General features: G+C 40.9%; 1 pseudogene across 1 annotated transcript in view; it reads right to left on the bottom strand.

The window, feature by feature from the left end:
* LOC111645314 (inactive phospholipase D5-like) overlaps window positions 1-17,070 on the bottom strand; it is a 48,733-nt pseudogene extending 31,663 nt beyond the window's left edge. The window contains exon 1 of the transcript XR_015436312.1: window positions 16,741-17,070. The product of XR_015436312.1 is annotated as an inactive phospholipase D5-like (transcript). The remainder of the gene's footprint in view (window positions 1-16,740) is intronic.
* Window positions 17,071-17,153: the final 83 nt, after the last annotated feature.

Genomic DNA, 17,153 nt, shown 5'->3' with positions numbered 1-17,153 from the left:
AGTGTTTACATGTATACAAGATGCAGGACTTTAAAATGAAAGACCGAGCAAAAGACAGGAGAGAACATATCAGTCACTCTGATTGTGAAATGCTGAGTATGCACACAGGTGATGGACGCAGAAAGCAACACAGACTGACAAGGGACTTTGTAATGACATTGGTGCACAGTAGAAAACGCATTTCTGAATTTGTGTGTGCGTGATCTTTTTTTTTACGTGCACAGTGTTTGAAAAATGGCCATTCTTAGCTTGTTTGTGTCATTGCGCTTGTGGCTTCACTGCAAGTTCACATGAGGATCAAGAACTATAGCAAAGCTGGTGCATGTTGAGTTTACACCAAACAATCATATGAACGGTGTTGCAGACTATTATCATAGATATGTTTTGCATAGGTAAAAGTACTGAAACTATCTTGTTGACAAAAATTTTTAGAAGTGGTGCGATTGCATAACATCAATGGAGAGATGGGTTTATGCTGTGGAGATTTGAGTTGAAACATTTCAGCTTCAGCGAATCTGAATGAGGGAAATGTCAGGCAAATACAGCCGGTTGGTCAAGAACTAATGTCCGTACAGCCAGTAGATAGGTGTCGTGTCCGAAATCATCCCCTTGTTCACTCATTCACAACTCCCTATGTGATGGGTACTCGTTTACACAAGTTTACTTAATAGTGCGCAGTAAATAAAAATTTTGAAGACTACAAATCATCATCATGCTGCGTCATCACTGACAGCTGTAGAGATGACATTTAGCACCAAAAATATGTGGAGCATATAAGTCCCTTAATGCACCCAAAACTACTAAGAAATACTAAGAAATGGCAGTATGCTATTGCATTCCTGTTGTCATTGCTTTGTCACTTTTCAGCCACTGCTTCCTCCTGCCTTATAGAAAGTGACACTGAGTGCTCCTCTCCAGAGAGACAGTGAGCTCTTAGTTCATCTCGGTGTCTGTTGGAGTCTCCTGAGTGAAACCAGGGCTTCAAGTGTTCTGCCAGCCGGATGAGCAGTCACTCTGCCCTTAACTCAAGCACAGTCACAGCAGCTTTATCAGGATGTGACTTCATAATAGTAGGGCTCACCTTAACAGAGAAAGAGTTCAATGTTTATGAAAATTATCAGTCATCCAAGGCAGTAAGACAAAGGTCAACTGGACATGCATCAAGCCCTGATGAGAGTTTAGCATGAACAACAACTGAGGATGAAATATTTGGATCAGTAGGAAATGTCTTCAAGACAACAAAGAAAACCTAGTTGACACTGAATTACAGAACGCAGTAGCTGGTTGGCCAAAGGCCCTTTTTCCATCTCTGGTTAATTTGAGGCAGTAGTGATCATCTCAGCTTGACGCCAATGGTCAGATTAAAGGAAGGAATGGATGACCAGATTCTTGGCGCTTGGGTTGTAATGGCTGGAAGCCCAGAGCTCCATGTCTTTGAAGATTTTCCATTATCAGTCTGTTTGACAGCTCTGTCAAGTCTTGCACATTCATGGATCTGCTCACTATTGTGTTGATGACTGTGGAACAGGAGCTGTTACTAGAAACCTATAGCCTTAATTTATTTAACCAACAACATGTAACATACTTTATATTTACTTTTTACAATGTCACCAGAGTATTTCTATCTAACTATGGAACTGGTCCTAGGTCGTGTCTCGTTTCAGCTGCTGAACAAATCCGAAATGGGCAGTTATTCAAAGGTATAGAACCACGGTTACTAAGCAGTTTCTTGGTGGCCATATTTAACTATGCTTCACTTAATGCGTCAACTGTGTGACAAATTAAAGGAAAACCCATCTCAGTAAAGTGTTGGACCACCACTCGCATCAATGCTACTTTTCATCCAAGTCCCTGAACTCCACTGCAGGGACGAGTATTGATCCTGCTGCAAAAATGCTGCTGGAAAGTGCTGTTGAACACAGAGGTCCACAGTCTTCCATAGGTGCTCAGCTGGGTCGAGATGTAGGGATTGTGAAGGCCACAACATATGATTCATTTCATTTTTAAACTCATCACACCTTCCAGTTCCCCCATCATGCCCTGTCTGGAGGCTTCTGCTTTTGTTATGCTCTGCCACTTATTTATTATTCATAAGTTTTCACATGTCCCTTCATTTTACCTTTTTTATTGCTCTGCTTTGCTTTATGTTAATTATACACTGTGTCAGTTTTCTGATCTTACAAGCTCAGATGTGATTAAAAATACATTGTGATGCACCCAAGGGTCCAGATGGCCGACTGCTGCTGGTCATAAAAGTGGGTGATGGGATTTTTATTATGGACAAGACTTGTGTAATGAATCATCTTATTTTCCCCTATAGATTTTCTATACATTGTCTGCTGACTGACTTTCTCGATAAAGTCCTTTAGTAAATGTATATAGACTTACACCATTATTCACTTTGCTGCAGAGTCTGCCTGTCTGCCTGTGCACAGCCATGTGTGTTTAAAAGCTTTTGCTAACAGAAGCGGTGCTTGGCTTAACGCCAGCTTCTGTCTTTTACACTTTGAGTCTGAAAACATATGACATTATTGGTTCCAACCAATACAGCAGGAACATCATCCATCTTTAAGACGGGTACACACACAGGACGAGGGTGTGATCTGGAATACTGAAAGAGCCAACACATCGCACGCTTTACTTTAATACCCTTCAGCTAAAACAACAGGGTCACAAAATTCCTCCTCACAGTAAAGACACAAACCATCTCAGATCCTGAAACGTGTCAGATAGGATCTTTAAAGCCAGACAGTATGTTACTCTAACTGACACGATTCTGTGATTGAGACAAACATCACAACATTTCTACTAATTCTAGACAAAACAGCATTTTTTCTTCTTCTTCTGTTCAATCTGCAAATGTTCTTCTTTCCTCTGTGGCATATAATGATGAAAAAAAATGAAAGTACAGTTATAAATCTGAATGCAATCTCATCTCTGTAGTACCTCTTTGCATTCATCACTCTCTACAATGCTGTACACTCGGCTGCTGCTCTTTGCGGGCGTTAACCACAGAGATGAATTCCTGATTTGTGCGCTGTGTTTTCTCTATCAGCAGATCACTTGACGGTTGAATGTCCAAGGAGAAAACTTTTGTCCTGTGGCACTGCAATCGCATAACAATACCTGATCCTTCAACTTGCATTGCCTGATTCCAACAACAAGCTTATAAAACTGATGTCAACATTATTTGGGCAAACATTTTAGGCAACATTAGAATGTCCTCCTGAATTTCAGTCCAATATTCCTTCTCCTTGTAGCTCTGTTTTGGTTTCCACTATGTGCTGAGGGAAAAATGTGGTTCTTTAGCTGTTAAATGCTAGACTCTGGTCACCAGCTGGTTGCTAACTCTGTTAATGTGCAGTTTAGTGCTGAGCAAGTAGTGCTTTTAAAGTCTTCTTGATCAAAACAGCTGCCTGCTGTGTCACGATCTGCTCCTCAGTTCCCCCTCATCCCCGGTTCTGCAGCCCCCCCGCTCCCTTTTCCCTGGCCATGTCTGTCCCTTCATCTCCCCAGCCCTCTGCTTACCATATGTCCCCGGATTTTTCTTTCCTCTCTCCTTCCCCACATACTCCCCGCACATTCACACACGTGTTCCTTTTTTTATCATCACCCCCAGTCAGTATAGATACTGTACCTGCCACTTTGACCCACGCTTCATGCTTACTTTTCCTTGTGTTAACTTTGTGTATTTTCCTGTCCCTCTGCCTATACCTGTGTTCTCACCTGCCAGCTTGATCATCTTGTCTTCCTGTTAGCCTGAATTTCACTATCAAAGTATTGAAGCTGTTCGTATTTGGGTCCATTCTATCTGTGCTGCTACAGCAGTTGTGACATGCTGTGACTGAAACCAAACGCTGTGAGAGTGGTGAGAGTGAACCAAGACGGTAAAGCTGCAGCTGCGGGCCTGACAGTTTAACAACGAACTGTAACTCACTGAAACAACTGCCTGCAGGGAAATGTGGAGTTGGGTGATAATTCTCTGTGGGATCATCACTATGAGCAACTCTTTTCACATTACACAAAGTCGTAGCCATTGTTAATATAAAAATACTGATGAGAGCAGCTTTACAGTAATAAGTGAGCTTGAAACAGCTTTTATTAAAAGCAATTAGGGAAGAATTTCTAATCACATACTGTGTCACTTCAGCACAGTTAACACGCTGTAACTCTCAACTTCTCATCTACACACACACACACGCACACGCACACACACTTATCCTATTTCTTGGAGTTGACACTGTCATATTTCATGCTGTATACATCTGTTTTGTGTCCCTCGATTTAATTTATGTGACAAACGACTTTGTAAATAAAATGACTTTTTGCACAGTATGAACCTGCTTTATTCTTATGTTCCTCTGCCTCTGAGGCTGATAAATAAAGTTGTTCTAAATTGAATTGCTTCTGTGCCAATTAGAGACTCTATTCCTCTGTAAAAGCTGAAGGCAAGGACATCCATCACTCCTAAAGGCAGTCTGGGGACGATCGACTTGGAGCTAAACAGTCCCAGCAGCTCCAATCTCCCCCAGATTTACTCTGACAATCTGATGAACTCTCACACCTACACTCTTTAAAAAAAACCAAAAACTCATCATTCCCTGCTCAGCTGTGAGCTGTGCTCCCATCTCGCAATCTGTTCAGTCCATCTCTCTATCCGCACACTTCATCCCTGGATCTATTCCCTGATTCCCACTTGGGGACTCGTCGGCACTGAAGGTTATCACATTGGATTGTTCAGAGGCTTGCTGAAATTATACATCATCCAGTTTAATCCACTATGTCATGTTTTGACAAGGGAGGCCGGGATGCAGATGCTGTAAAACTTATGTGTGCTGTTCGTGCAGAAAAACGCTCTGTAGCAATGAAAACTGTAATTTATGATTTCAATTGCAACACACTGGTCGCAGAATGTATCCTCACTGACAGTCAGTTTGGACCAGAGAGTTATTGATGTCTGAAGGACTGACAAGAGGGACTGTGACTGATGCACCTTTTGGTTTCTGTGATCAAGTGACAATGCATCTACAGCCTCTGGTTGGACAAGGATACATGTGTCCCAGCCAATCAGGATTGATTAAGGGTTGTTCAATGGGTGTGATAAGTGATTTAGAAACTTAGGGATGACCTACTTACAGCTTTCATCTATCTTCATGTGTCAAATAATTCAACTAAAGTACAAAAACTGACACGATATAAATCACACATTTTGTACCACAGATGAGTTCTCGTTTGGCTTTTTTCTTTTTTCTTTTCTTTTTTTAGCTTTTGTTAATGAAATGGCTGTACCGCATACAGGGACTACTAACTACCACTAACTACCAACTACTAACATTCGCTCTGTCCCTCCCTCACTGTTGACCTTTTGCCTGACCTTTTCAATAACTGACTTAACAGAGAAATGTCAGTGTTCACCTCTGAAGATAAATGTCAGCGCTGACCTGCAAAGGAGGACATACGCTCCAAAAATGCTACAAGTATTTGTGTGTGTGAGACGGGAAGAAGTGATTCACAAAGAAAGGATCAAAGCATGACAAGTTGATGAATTTAAAGTTATAGGCAGAACGTGTAGTGTGCTGCTGTGAAATCCAGACTCCTATTGATTCTTAGATCCTCTGAGAAGAAAGAATTACGGCCACGCAGGGTTTCAGTGAGTGTGAATTTATGTGTTCTCACCTTTCTGACAGTTAAAGACACAGAGTGGGCAATTCAGTGTTTATGTGTGTGTGTGTTCACTTTTGGGCCAAAGTGTGCATTTTGAGTGTGTTTTTATGTAAGAACCTGAGTTGAAATGATTTAAAAGCAGGGGGCAAAGTTGAATTTTGAGTAAAATACTGCAGTATTTTTGTGGGATCCTGTATAGAAAGCGGCCCTGAGACTTTCACAATGAAAACAACAACAGTGTTAAAGTGGATAGAGAAAACTAAGATAACATTTATCATTCTACTTCTAGAGTCACACTTGATGTCAGCCATTTATCAGCTGTAATAGTCTGTCCTGAGCTGCTGTGCAACATTTGAACTCTTCCCACATGCTTGTGTCCTGAATACCTGCTCTCTAGAGGGTGAATCCTTTGTTGGTTTGGTAGTAGATATGTTGGTGTTGGCATTCCAGTGCAATTATACACTAAGCTGTCAGTTTATTAGGAACACCTAGCTAGAACGAATGCAGTTAAGTTCTGGATTAAATCCTCCTTCACGGAGGTTTCAGTGTTCAGTTTTTGTTTAAGAGCTGTTGATTCAAGCTTGGAGGCTGCAGTTTAAGCTGTAGTGGACAATAGGCTTATCACCTTATGCAAAAAGATGGCTACAAAATGATAACACAGTTGAACACCTTTTAACACTGACAGCAGTGTAGTTAATGTTTACATGCTATCATGCTACACTATGGTAAACATACCTGCTAAATATCAGCATGCTAATATTGTCATGTGAGCATGTTAGCATGCTGATGTTAGCATTTAGCTCAAAGCACCACCTCGTTTTAGTACAGCCCCATGGAGCAGTTGGCATGGCTGTAGCCTCTTAATCTGTTACCATTACTGAAGAGATATTTGGCACTTGTCTACCCTTCATTGTAGAACAGTCTGTCCTGTTAGACACTAATACCTTTGCTATTGCCTGCTGCTACAGTTCACCTCGAGTGGAGTGCATGACAGGAATTTTATTGTGTCTATGGCCTTGACAGTCCGTCAGCTTTCTGTGTCACCAGGGATGCTGATGCTCACAGTGAGGAGCTGGCACAGCAGCTCATCCAGTAGTTCAGTTAACACCAGGACAGGAAGCTAACTTCGGCATGTTGCTGACATGCTTCCTGTAAATTGTTTGTCTGGTGTGACTGCTTGCCCACTGCCTGTTTATTTGATATCTGAACTTTGTAAACATCCTGTTACTCTACCAGTTGAGTCTCTGTTTCTATATTTAGGTCCTCACTCTTGTTGCCATGACCCAATTTCTCACAAAGCAGACTATTGCACAACTGTACTGTTTATCACATACAGTACTTTGACCCTTTGCCCCCCTGATCTTATTTGATCTCTTTCACTGCCTGCTAAGGTATTATGTGTTTCCTTATGCTCTTCCACTCCAATAATCACTTTAGTATTAAACACCCATGGAAGTAAAGCACACCTTTCCTAATAGAATGTTGTATTATGCTATATTACAGGTATTATTGGTTATTTTATGATGTAATCACATCACATGTAATCACAAACATTTTGGGAAATACCCTTGTTAGTTAGATAAGAAGAACAGTACCTGTCCCATGTCTGTAGTAGCTGATTAGCTTAGCTTAGCATAAAGACAGGAAACGGAGGGGATTGGGTAGCCTAGCTCAAACAAACAAAAAATCTAAAATGTGCAGGGCATTGACCCGTTGCTCTTCTTTTGCACACCACAAACAAAAACCACTCACCTCCACTGAATTTTGGAGTGAAGGGAGGTTCTCTCAAAACCTGTTCATATAAATCGGAAACTATCTGCATGGCTCAACACCACTAATTTGGGTGAACTCAACCTTTAAAACCCAAATGGTGACATTTTACCCATCGTGCGCTACAATAGTTTGTTGCAGAACAGCCCCACTGAGTCTGAGTGACCTTTACTTTGCCATGAAAGGGTTGTACAGTCTGAGCAAGGCTATTTATTTCACAAGAATTCTTTGCACCTGCATTATTTCAGCTTATGTCTATGCATCGAGGACTTGAAGATGTCAACAATGAACAATGACCATTTGTTATGTACCAAAACTTTTAAATAAGACTCTGCCTGTTAGTATTCCAGTGCATACTCTGAAACTTGTGTCGCGTAGATTATCAGTAACATGTCATTGCTATCCATTTTACAGCCATTACAACCGTATCTCAGCCACTGTCATGCACATCTTCTGTCTCTCTCACTGCCTGTCTCTTCATGTCTCCCTCCGTTGCAAACAGCTGTGCCCATTGATCCCAGCTGGGCTCTCAAAATCAATATATCAATTACAGTCCCATTAAAACGACATGAGAGCCCTCCTGACCATGATGAGACCTGAGACCACTGTTAACCCACCCAATCAACCTCCTGTCGCTCCATCCAGTCAACCCTGTCCAAGCCTTCCTCTCTGTCCAGTCTTTAAACTGCTGGCTGTGTAGGAACCACACTGTTCTGCATCCATAAATGATTTTATCACCTCTGACACTTTTTTAGAATTTATTATTTTAGTATTTAGAAATATGTAGGGCAAGACTTTTTTCAGCTTTTGCTGGTTCAGCAGTAAGACTGAGGAAATTAAGTGTCAGGAGTTTATTGTCTCTGCTTCTTTTGACCCTCCAAGAGTCTGTGCTGTTGATGGTAGAGTTTAAGTAAAGCCAAACTGCGTAGTCTCTATTTTATGTGTTTATCCTGCCTGTTAGAGGAGATAGGAGGAAATGAAACAGGTTTGCCCTGAATTTGAAAACAAATATACAGTATTGAACAGCTGGCAGCTGATAACTGATACTCCGAGCTACCAATAATATAACTATGGTGTCACTCCTACGATATGCTGCTGCTGGTGTAGCGATACATGAGATATGTGCTTTTTGTTGACTTCAGTACTATAGCTCCCTCAGTGTTCTCATCTTACTAAAAAGTAAATGTTTTTACAGACGTCTTCATTTTTCCACACTTCCGACCGTGTTTCCTGCTCTCCTCTGCATGTCTATAATAGAGACCGTATCCTTTTGCCTCTGCTCACGACATTACCAGCTACACTTCACCACTTGTGCATTAGTTTTGTGTGTGTGTGTGTGTGTGTGTGTGTGTTTTTGTGGTGGAATCAGCAGAATGTTCAATTACACTGGCTCAGCTGGTGTATATAGACAGAGGTTGGTTTACTCAGTACCCTCCCCATGCACACACACCCCACACACACACACACACACACACACACACTCAGGCGCACACACACACACACACACACTCAGGCGCACACATTCTTTCTGAGCCAAAAGCGTTTTATTAAAGCTCTGCCAGTAGAGCTGCTTGGGCTTGATCCCCTGACAAGCCACAGGCCTTGGCTAAATTACCACAATGGCAGGGAACAAAGAAGACAGAGAGAGAGGGAGACATGAATCGATTGACAATAAAGGCTCAGCTGTGTGTTTCCTCTTGTTTGATTTAATTCGACTGGACTCAGAGCGAAGACATTATCAACAGATTTAAAAACAGGATATCGGCTAACTAATGATCAAAACAATATGTCTTGTATTTATATTTGAAAGGAACTCTTTTGATTGTGGAAGCTGAACAAAACTCTCCGAACAGATGCATTCACAAATATACATAAACAAACACATGCGCATCCTTCACAATTAAACTTAATTCAGGACCACGACACCTAAATCAAGGTCAGAATTTTTTTTTTTTTTTTTTTATAGTCGAACAAAGTTATCACCTTACGGACAGAGAGATTAACTGCTCTCCTGAAGGGGATTCGGCACAATATCTGCAGTGCAGCTAAAATACAGCTGAGCAACAGCTCTTCACCATGACTTCAGAGACTTGTAGCCCCTATAGCTTTGATGAAGAACTTACAGCTTTTACAGCTTTTTCTTTGTCTGTGCATCCTTGCATCTGCACTTTGGGTGCTTGTCTGTGTGTATGCAATTACAATAAAGTGTGTGTCTGTCTAACACGAATTAAAACCCCACAGCAGCTCTTTGACAATGTGTCAGCTGACAGGAACAGTGCTTGTGAGTGGTTGTTGGTCCTGGTGTGAGTTGCTTATATGTCTGGGTGTCTGTGTAGTGCTGTCTGCCTGTCAACAATACATTTGTGTGAGTGTTTGTGCGTGGATGTGTGTGTGGATGTGTGTGTGTATGAGGGGATGGAGAAGTTCCAAATGCCTCTTCAATTGATTATGTCATGGCATCAGATTAGAAAGCAGACCTTTTGATATTAAGTTATCATCACTGTTTAGTTCTTCTGATGATGGAAGTGTTGGCTGTCTGACCGGTTGATCGCTTCATCTATTTGGTCCAGACTGATGTATCTCAACAAATATTAGATCGCTTTCCATGAAAATTAGTAGAGACATTCATGGTCCTCAGAGGATGAACCCTAACAACTTTGGTGACTTCTCCTCCACAATGAGGTTCCCATCTCAATGAGGTTGGCATTTGTGGTTTTGAATTACACATCTCAACAAATATCCAATGGACTGGCATGAAATTTGATACGTACACATTCATGTTCCCCTCAGGATAAATGGTAATAACTTTTGTGATGAAATAACTTTTCATCTGACATCATCATTAAGTCAGAATTCAAACTTGTCTAAATTAGTGACCAAATACCAGCAAAGATAAAGAGCAGCTATCAGGGCTGTAAATGCTTGTTAAAATGTTACCACAAATTAACTAAACAACTGAAGACACACTCGACACTTGTCTATCCTGTACTGTAGAACAGTCTGTACTGTTACACACTGATGCATTTGTTTTTGCTTGACGCTACTTTTTACCTTGAGCAGAGTGCATGACAGGAATTTTATTGTGTATGGCCCTGACAGTCTGTCAGCTTTCTGTGTCTCTGGCCTTCTTACACTCATGCTTGCACGGGCGCTGCTGATGCTCACATAATGAGCTGGCACATCAGCAAGTTTAGCGGCAGAGTTAACACCAGGACAGGGAGCTAACTTTAAAATCATTAGTGTTTTCTGCACTGATAGTAACACTGCAACACATAAACCTGAATCACCTGCACATACTGCCGAGCCACTTCCAGGTGTGGCTACTGAAAATATGAGTAGAATTTTTAACAGCATGTAAAACTGCTCTGCCCCTTGGAGACAAAGACAAGGTCACATCTTTTAATTTCCTTTCTCTTTTTTAATAAGTTACCCATAGAAGGAAGGATGAACAGCTGATTGACAGATTAGAAGATCAAATATATTCAAATGTATTGCAGCTCATGTTGAAAACTACTCAATTCAAAGAGTGAAAATTAATCTTTTTACAGTACTACTGCTATGAGTAACAATTTATTATACTGTCATAATGGATAAGCAAATGCATCATCCTGATTCTAACCGCTGTAATATAAGTGAGTATAAGCTAGTATACCAAACAGTCCTCCTACAATTCAGTGAAGCATTTTTCTTATCATTAAATCTTTGAACGAGGAAAAATAAATGGAACCATCCTCCAGGCTGTCTAAGGTTTTAGACATTTCTCTCTGTGGACATTTTCATTTGTCAGAGAAGGTAACTATAATAATGACTCAGTTCCATTGAAGTGGTTCAGTAAGTCATGAGTCACCCTGCACAATACCAGGGAACTGACACTGGAGCAGCTAACGGAGCAGACCCATCAGTATCATCATCAATGTTGTCATCCCATCAACAACATTTAAACATGGCATGAGAAGCACAGGTATAATTATTAACATTAGAGGACAGTTTCACATTTTTCAAGTCTGTAAATGTCTGAAATTACTTTGCACTCTTCAGCGCTCTGAATTAGGCCAATCAGTTGGGTCTTGTCTGAAGGTACATTTTAGCACATTTTGTTTCCACAGGGACTTGAGGGGTCTCTTAATTAGTCTTTTAATAATGGCTGCATCCCATGTAGTTCTGCCAGTACCAGACCCTTGTTATCATGCATGGCAGGTCACATAACATGACACATGAATGCAACAGAGCCATCGTTAATGTTATTACTGTAGTTCCACTTGTGCTTTTTTTCCTGCAAGTCTGAAATAGCTGTTTTGTAAAAGGTTTAAAATACACCCAAAGATTTCATTTACAAACCCACTGTTCCCATTAATCATTTTCTCAAAGATAATGGCACATCTTTTTGACAAACTGCTAATCTCTCTCTACATGTATATCTCCTCTGGTTAATTTAAGTGTCAGTTAATGAAAATTGTAGAGTAGAAGTAGATGAGCGCTCTCGCTGTTGTACTACGTTCCGTACAATAAAACTGTGTGACAACTATCAGAGACATGAATGCGAAGGAAGAGCCTGTATTCGAAGCACACAGACGTGAACACCCCAGACTTCAAGAGGTTGCAGAATTTACAGCTGTTAAAAATTCACAACCCGAGTTTCACAACATGCCATCTGTCACACAGACAAAAACTACAAAACTGTAAAATTATACTGATGTATTATCACTGTAGGGAAATTTGATCTGCTTCACCCTATTGTCAGAACAGTCAAGCTGATGCATCTCAATACACTTATTTAGAAGATATGTTATACTCTGTAAAAAGTGATTATTCAAGTCATTTAAACAAAGAACAATTACAGTGTGATTCCCTTTTTAGCACTGACCAGTAAAAAGTAAACCTCCTCTCCTCTCCTCTCCTCTGCATCTGGTGTAATAACTGTCCATACATAATTAATGCTTTGATAAATCAAACTGTGCTTTCTCTGCTTAGATGTTGTAATATTCTGAGAGGTGTCATTTGTTTTGCCTGGTTAAACCCTTATTAGTGCAAGATGGATTATGTGTGTGTGTGTGTGTGTGTGCGTGCGTGCGTGCATGTGTGCGTGCGTGCATGTGTAAGCATGTGAGCCAGTAAGACACAGATGTCCTTTTTTACTGTTAAGGCAGAAGATGGAAATAATCTTTGTTTTTGGACATGAGCTGCATAAAAAGATTCCAGGTTTGTTTCCTGGGTTTCCCGAGGGAAACACGGACACATGCTCTTCTGGCTTTGAACTTTCAGACCTCAATAACCTCCGTCTAGATCTACACTGACACTGGACTGAATTCTGTCAATGTTATTGTCTTTGAGGATATTGAGGGATATTGAGAGAGAGAGAGAGATGCTTTGATCCAAGTGCATGCCACTGCCACGCACTGTGAAACTGTACATCAGCTAACGCCTGCAAGTGCCAGGACGCTTCCATGGATTTACTAAATATTACATTGCACCATTCAAGATCAGCATCATGTTGACTGCTCAACTGCACCTTTTTGTTCGTGGTCCAGTTGACCAATATCATCATATTGGTTGCCAATATGTGACTTTCATGTCCGATCTGTGGTTTTGGATTTGGCAGCTTGGAATGGCTGAAGTCAGCTCTATGTTATATTATACAACTTTGAATGTTTGTAGTATACCACAGACTTAAGGGAAACTAATTCATATAGGCTTATCATCTAACTATTTATCTTTCTGGATTAAAAAGTCCTCCAGGTTATACGACAGACTAATATCAATTTTTGTGCAGGTCAAGATCAGAGTTTGATTTGGTCCAGGGATTTTACATTATTCCCTTGCATAGCTTGTCAATAGCTTACCTGTGGCTACACAACAACTAAATCATCCTGTTCTGCATCACACTGCTGAAATGATACCTTGACAGAATGTCAAACCTCGGACATCTGTCAGAGTGACAGCCAAGACGGCACAAACCAGCTTCCATAGGCTTCTACTGCATTATACATTTTCTTAGCTTTTTCTCTCACTCTTTTCTTCCAGCAGAGCTTCCGTGATAATGTGAGACATTCTTCCACAGTACAACAACACTGAGAGCCAGCCAAGATTTTCTCTCAGCATATCGGTAGGAGCCTGATCACTGTCCTTAACTGACAGGATCAAGAAGGGAAATTATATTAGACTCAGTCTACAGGCAGAAAAAAAAAAATGCATAATGCACTTTGAAAAGTGCATTGTACTTAACATAAGCACATTCCAATCATAGACCACAACAGCGCATTCATAATCATGTTCGTTACAGCATGTACATTAATCGGAAAACAACATTCAATTAAATGCTGTAATGCAGCTGTACTATTAAGCACTCAGAGAGCGCATACTTCTGATCCGTCCTCTGAATCCGTTATAGTAAAAAATATTTAAAGCAAATTAATTTGCATCTGAATCTGGATTTGAATCAAAATAAACCAGCCCAGCACATGCAAAAGATAGCATAGCTGATTGGCTGATGGCAGGCAAGATTTTGGGTGTAGAACCTCTTCTGGAATATTTGGGTTTTGTACTAACATTACAGTAACCGTGGAAAAAAATATGTTGCTTCTCTAGTCGAATGTAAAGTGCTTAAATGGCCACATGGAGATATGGAGTCTCAATCTGCACCAGGTAGCACTCACCTTTTCTTCATGCACAATTCAAATACCTGTCAAATACTAAACAGCGTGTTAGCTCGGTCTACCACTTGTTGAAAGGAAGTATATCTCTGCAGTGTACATGCAGCGAGTCTCTAACCCTGAACTTCAGCTACTCCGAGCTTCAATGTAAACAAGCCTCCTGACGAACTGAGGTCTGGCCAGAATGACCTGTGTTTGAAGAAATATCACGCACAGTGAATGCACTGACTCTGGATCTCTGTCCCACTGTTTTTGACTAACGTGCAGCAGCCAGTAGTTTGGTTGCCATGGATACCATTTCAGGTGTTTGGGCTCCAGTCTCTGCAGGCGCTTTGCACCATGGTCTGATGGCTTCTGGGTCAGTTTGTGTGTGTTTGTGCGTGTGTGTGTGCATGTGCACTGATGTGGGAGTGTGTCTGTGTACCCAGCATACCGATGCTGTCTGTGAGCAGCATTATGAAAGATTCTCTTTTCTCTCTTCTCTTCTCTTCTCTTCTCTTCTCTTCTCTTCTCTTCTCTTCTCTTTTGTCAGCTCCCATTGTTTCTTTACTTCTCCTTTTTTTGAACTCTCTCCCTTCCCATCACTATCTCCCCTCCCCTCCTCCCCACAGATAGACAGTCTGAGTGTAGTAGGTCAGACTTGAACAGCCCAGTTTGACCCAGCAGCCCACTTGTCAGGCAGTGCTCTGTGCACCCAGGCTGAAAGACTGATGGGACCAGGAAACAGAAAGGGACAGAGACAGAGAGGAGGAATCAAAGAGAAAGATGGTGGGAAAGAAAGAGTAATGATAAAGACAAAAGCAAGCTGTAAAGGTCTCTGGCTGATTTCTAGTTGTCTGTTATAATCTGATATCACACACTGGATAAAATTACAGTAAAAAGAGATTACAGTAAGTTGTGCACTGAGCAGTGGTTCACTCTTAAACAGCCAATGAGAGCTGAGCAGTTCAGAGTGAGGTGCCACTGGGCGAACTTAGTCTGGCTCTCCTCCTGTATTCAGGCATAATTCACCTTTCTTAAAGTATATATATATTTTTTTTGGGGCTTTTATGCCTTTAATGGACAGCACAGTGGAGAGTGAAAGGAAACGGGGAGGCAGAGAGAGAGGGGGAATGGCATACAGTGAAAGGCCGTCCGATGCGGGATTCGAACCGGGGCCGACTGCAGCGAGGACTGTAGCCTCTACACATGGGGCACTTGCTTAAACCACTACGCTACACAACGCCCCATAATTCACCTTTCTATACCCCGCCTCATATTTGATTTTTTTTCACTGGATTCTGACAGTAATTTTTTGGGAAGATCCCTCAAATTTCTTTTTCAAAGAACAGTGACTAAGCTAAATCCTTAGCAAGACATTTTACAGTTGAAAAGTAAACTTGTCCAATTATAAATCCTCAAACCTCCAACACATTTTGGCATTTCCATTTTTTGTTTTTTTTTCCCATTAGTTGTCAGGCAACAAATACCAAAAACATTTAAAAATTACTATACTATGTTTGCAAGCTAATATCAATTGATTTACTTCTAATTACTTTCTATTGACAAATTACACATCAGTGTTGAAAGTTATGCTTTGTAATCATAAGCTGTACATTAGCATTCTTCCTAATGAGTAATACATAAATAATGATAGCATTAAAAAATCCATACAAATTCCTACCAAAAATTATATAACCATTATATGAAACTACAGTTTGAGCTGCTGTGGCTGTTGAAGCATGTAAACATTCATGTAAGGGAACTACGCACCAAAACATGTCTCAACCATGCGCCTCCTCCAAGGCATTCAAAGGTGAATCTATCTCTGAGTTTATACATCATACATTCCCCAGTGGTACGGCTACAATACATTAAGCTACTGCCATCATCCAACATACATTCAAAAAGGCATCTGTTACTTCGCCTGTTTTCCGAAATTCCTAAAAAAGTAACCCTTTGAATCAAAGCCATATCCACTGTCCTTACTTTTACTGTGTAGGTGCAGCAAAACAACACAGTAGAACCACATACATAAACCAACCACCTTATCACACCCTTGCCACCTCCTTCTACACTACAAGCTCAAAATAACATAAGAAATATCCAGGAGTTTATAGAGAAAGGTACAAATCACATAATGGAGAGATAAATAAATGAGAGGCAGCTCTGAACCCATTTTTCTCCCACTGCTAAATAAAGCGCTGAATGAAAAGGAAAAAAAAAAGGATCATAACTTTCATTACATAAAAGTCTCACTGGCTCTGCTCAGTGTCAGAGATGCACCTCACAGGTCATAAAAGTACTAAAGGAGCTGCGATGCTGCACTAAGTGTACGTTACAGGTTGGTTGCCTGCAATGTTACCCAATGGGCATGTTTATCAGGTGTACAGCAGTCATAGCAAACTGTGTTAGCCACTGAATGCGATATTCACATCATCACAAGTTAGCATCAGCACCTTCTTCTTGATATACTCAAATCTGAGTGAGTGTGCACAGTGCTGCAAGGACTCGCATACAAGATACAGTACACACAGTACATTGGAATATTTCTAGCCCAGTAACAGTTACACCACACACACACACACACACACTCACACACACACACACACACACACACACACACACACACTCACACACATGAAAATTGAACAAATTTATAGTAAGGTGAGCTCACCTTCATGGCGCATCCCTCTGTTGCTCGTCCACTAGGAAACACACGTGCTTCTCTGGGTGTGTGCGATGAGGGAAACACAAAGTGAGTGCGTGTCTGTAGCTTTGGCTGTAAAATGTATCTCTTCCCCAGGAGGAGAGTCCGTCGCTCTCCACAGCGAAAATGTGTGTGATGGTGTTTGTAAATGCACGTGTATGTGTGTGAGATGAGTGTGTGTGTATGTTGGAGAGAGAAAGTGCTGCTCCTCCTAGCCTCTCCTGATGTTATATGAATGAAAACTCTAACAGAAAAGGACACACCTAAGTCTTAACATGATGCTATCTGCCTCTATCTATCTATCTATCTATCTATCTATCTATCTATCTATCTATCTATCTATCTATCTATCTATCTATCTATCTATCTATCTATCTATC

The sequence above is a fragment of the Seriola lalandi genome, unplaced genomic scaffold, assembly GCF_002814215.2.
Source record: "Seriola lalandi dorsalis isolate HSWRI2012SDOR001 ecotype SW California unplaced genomic scaffold, Sedor1 jcf7180002054948, whole genome shotgun sequence".
Lineage (NCBI taxonomy): Eukaryota > Metazoa > Chordata > Actinopteri > Carangiformes > Carangidae > Seriola > Seriola lalandi.
Note: the sequence above shows the minus strand (reverse complement) of the source record. Positions and strands in the feature narration are given on the sequence as shown.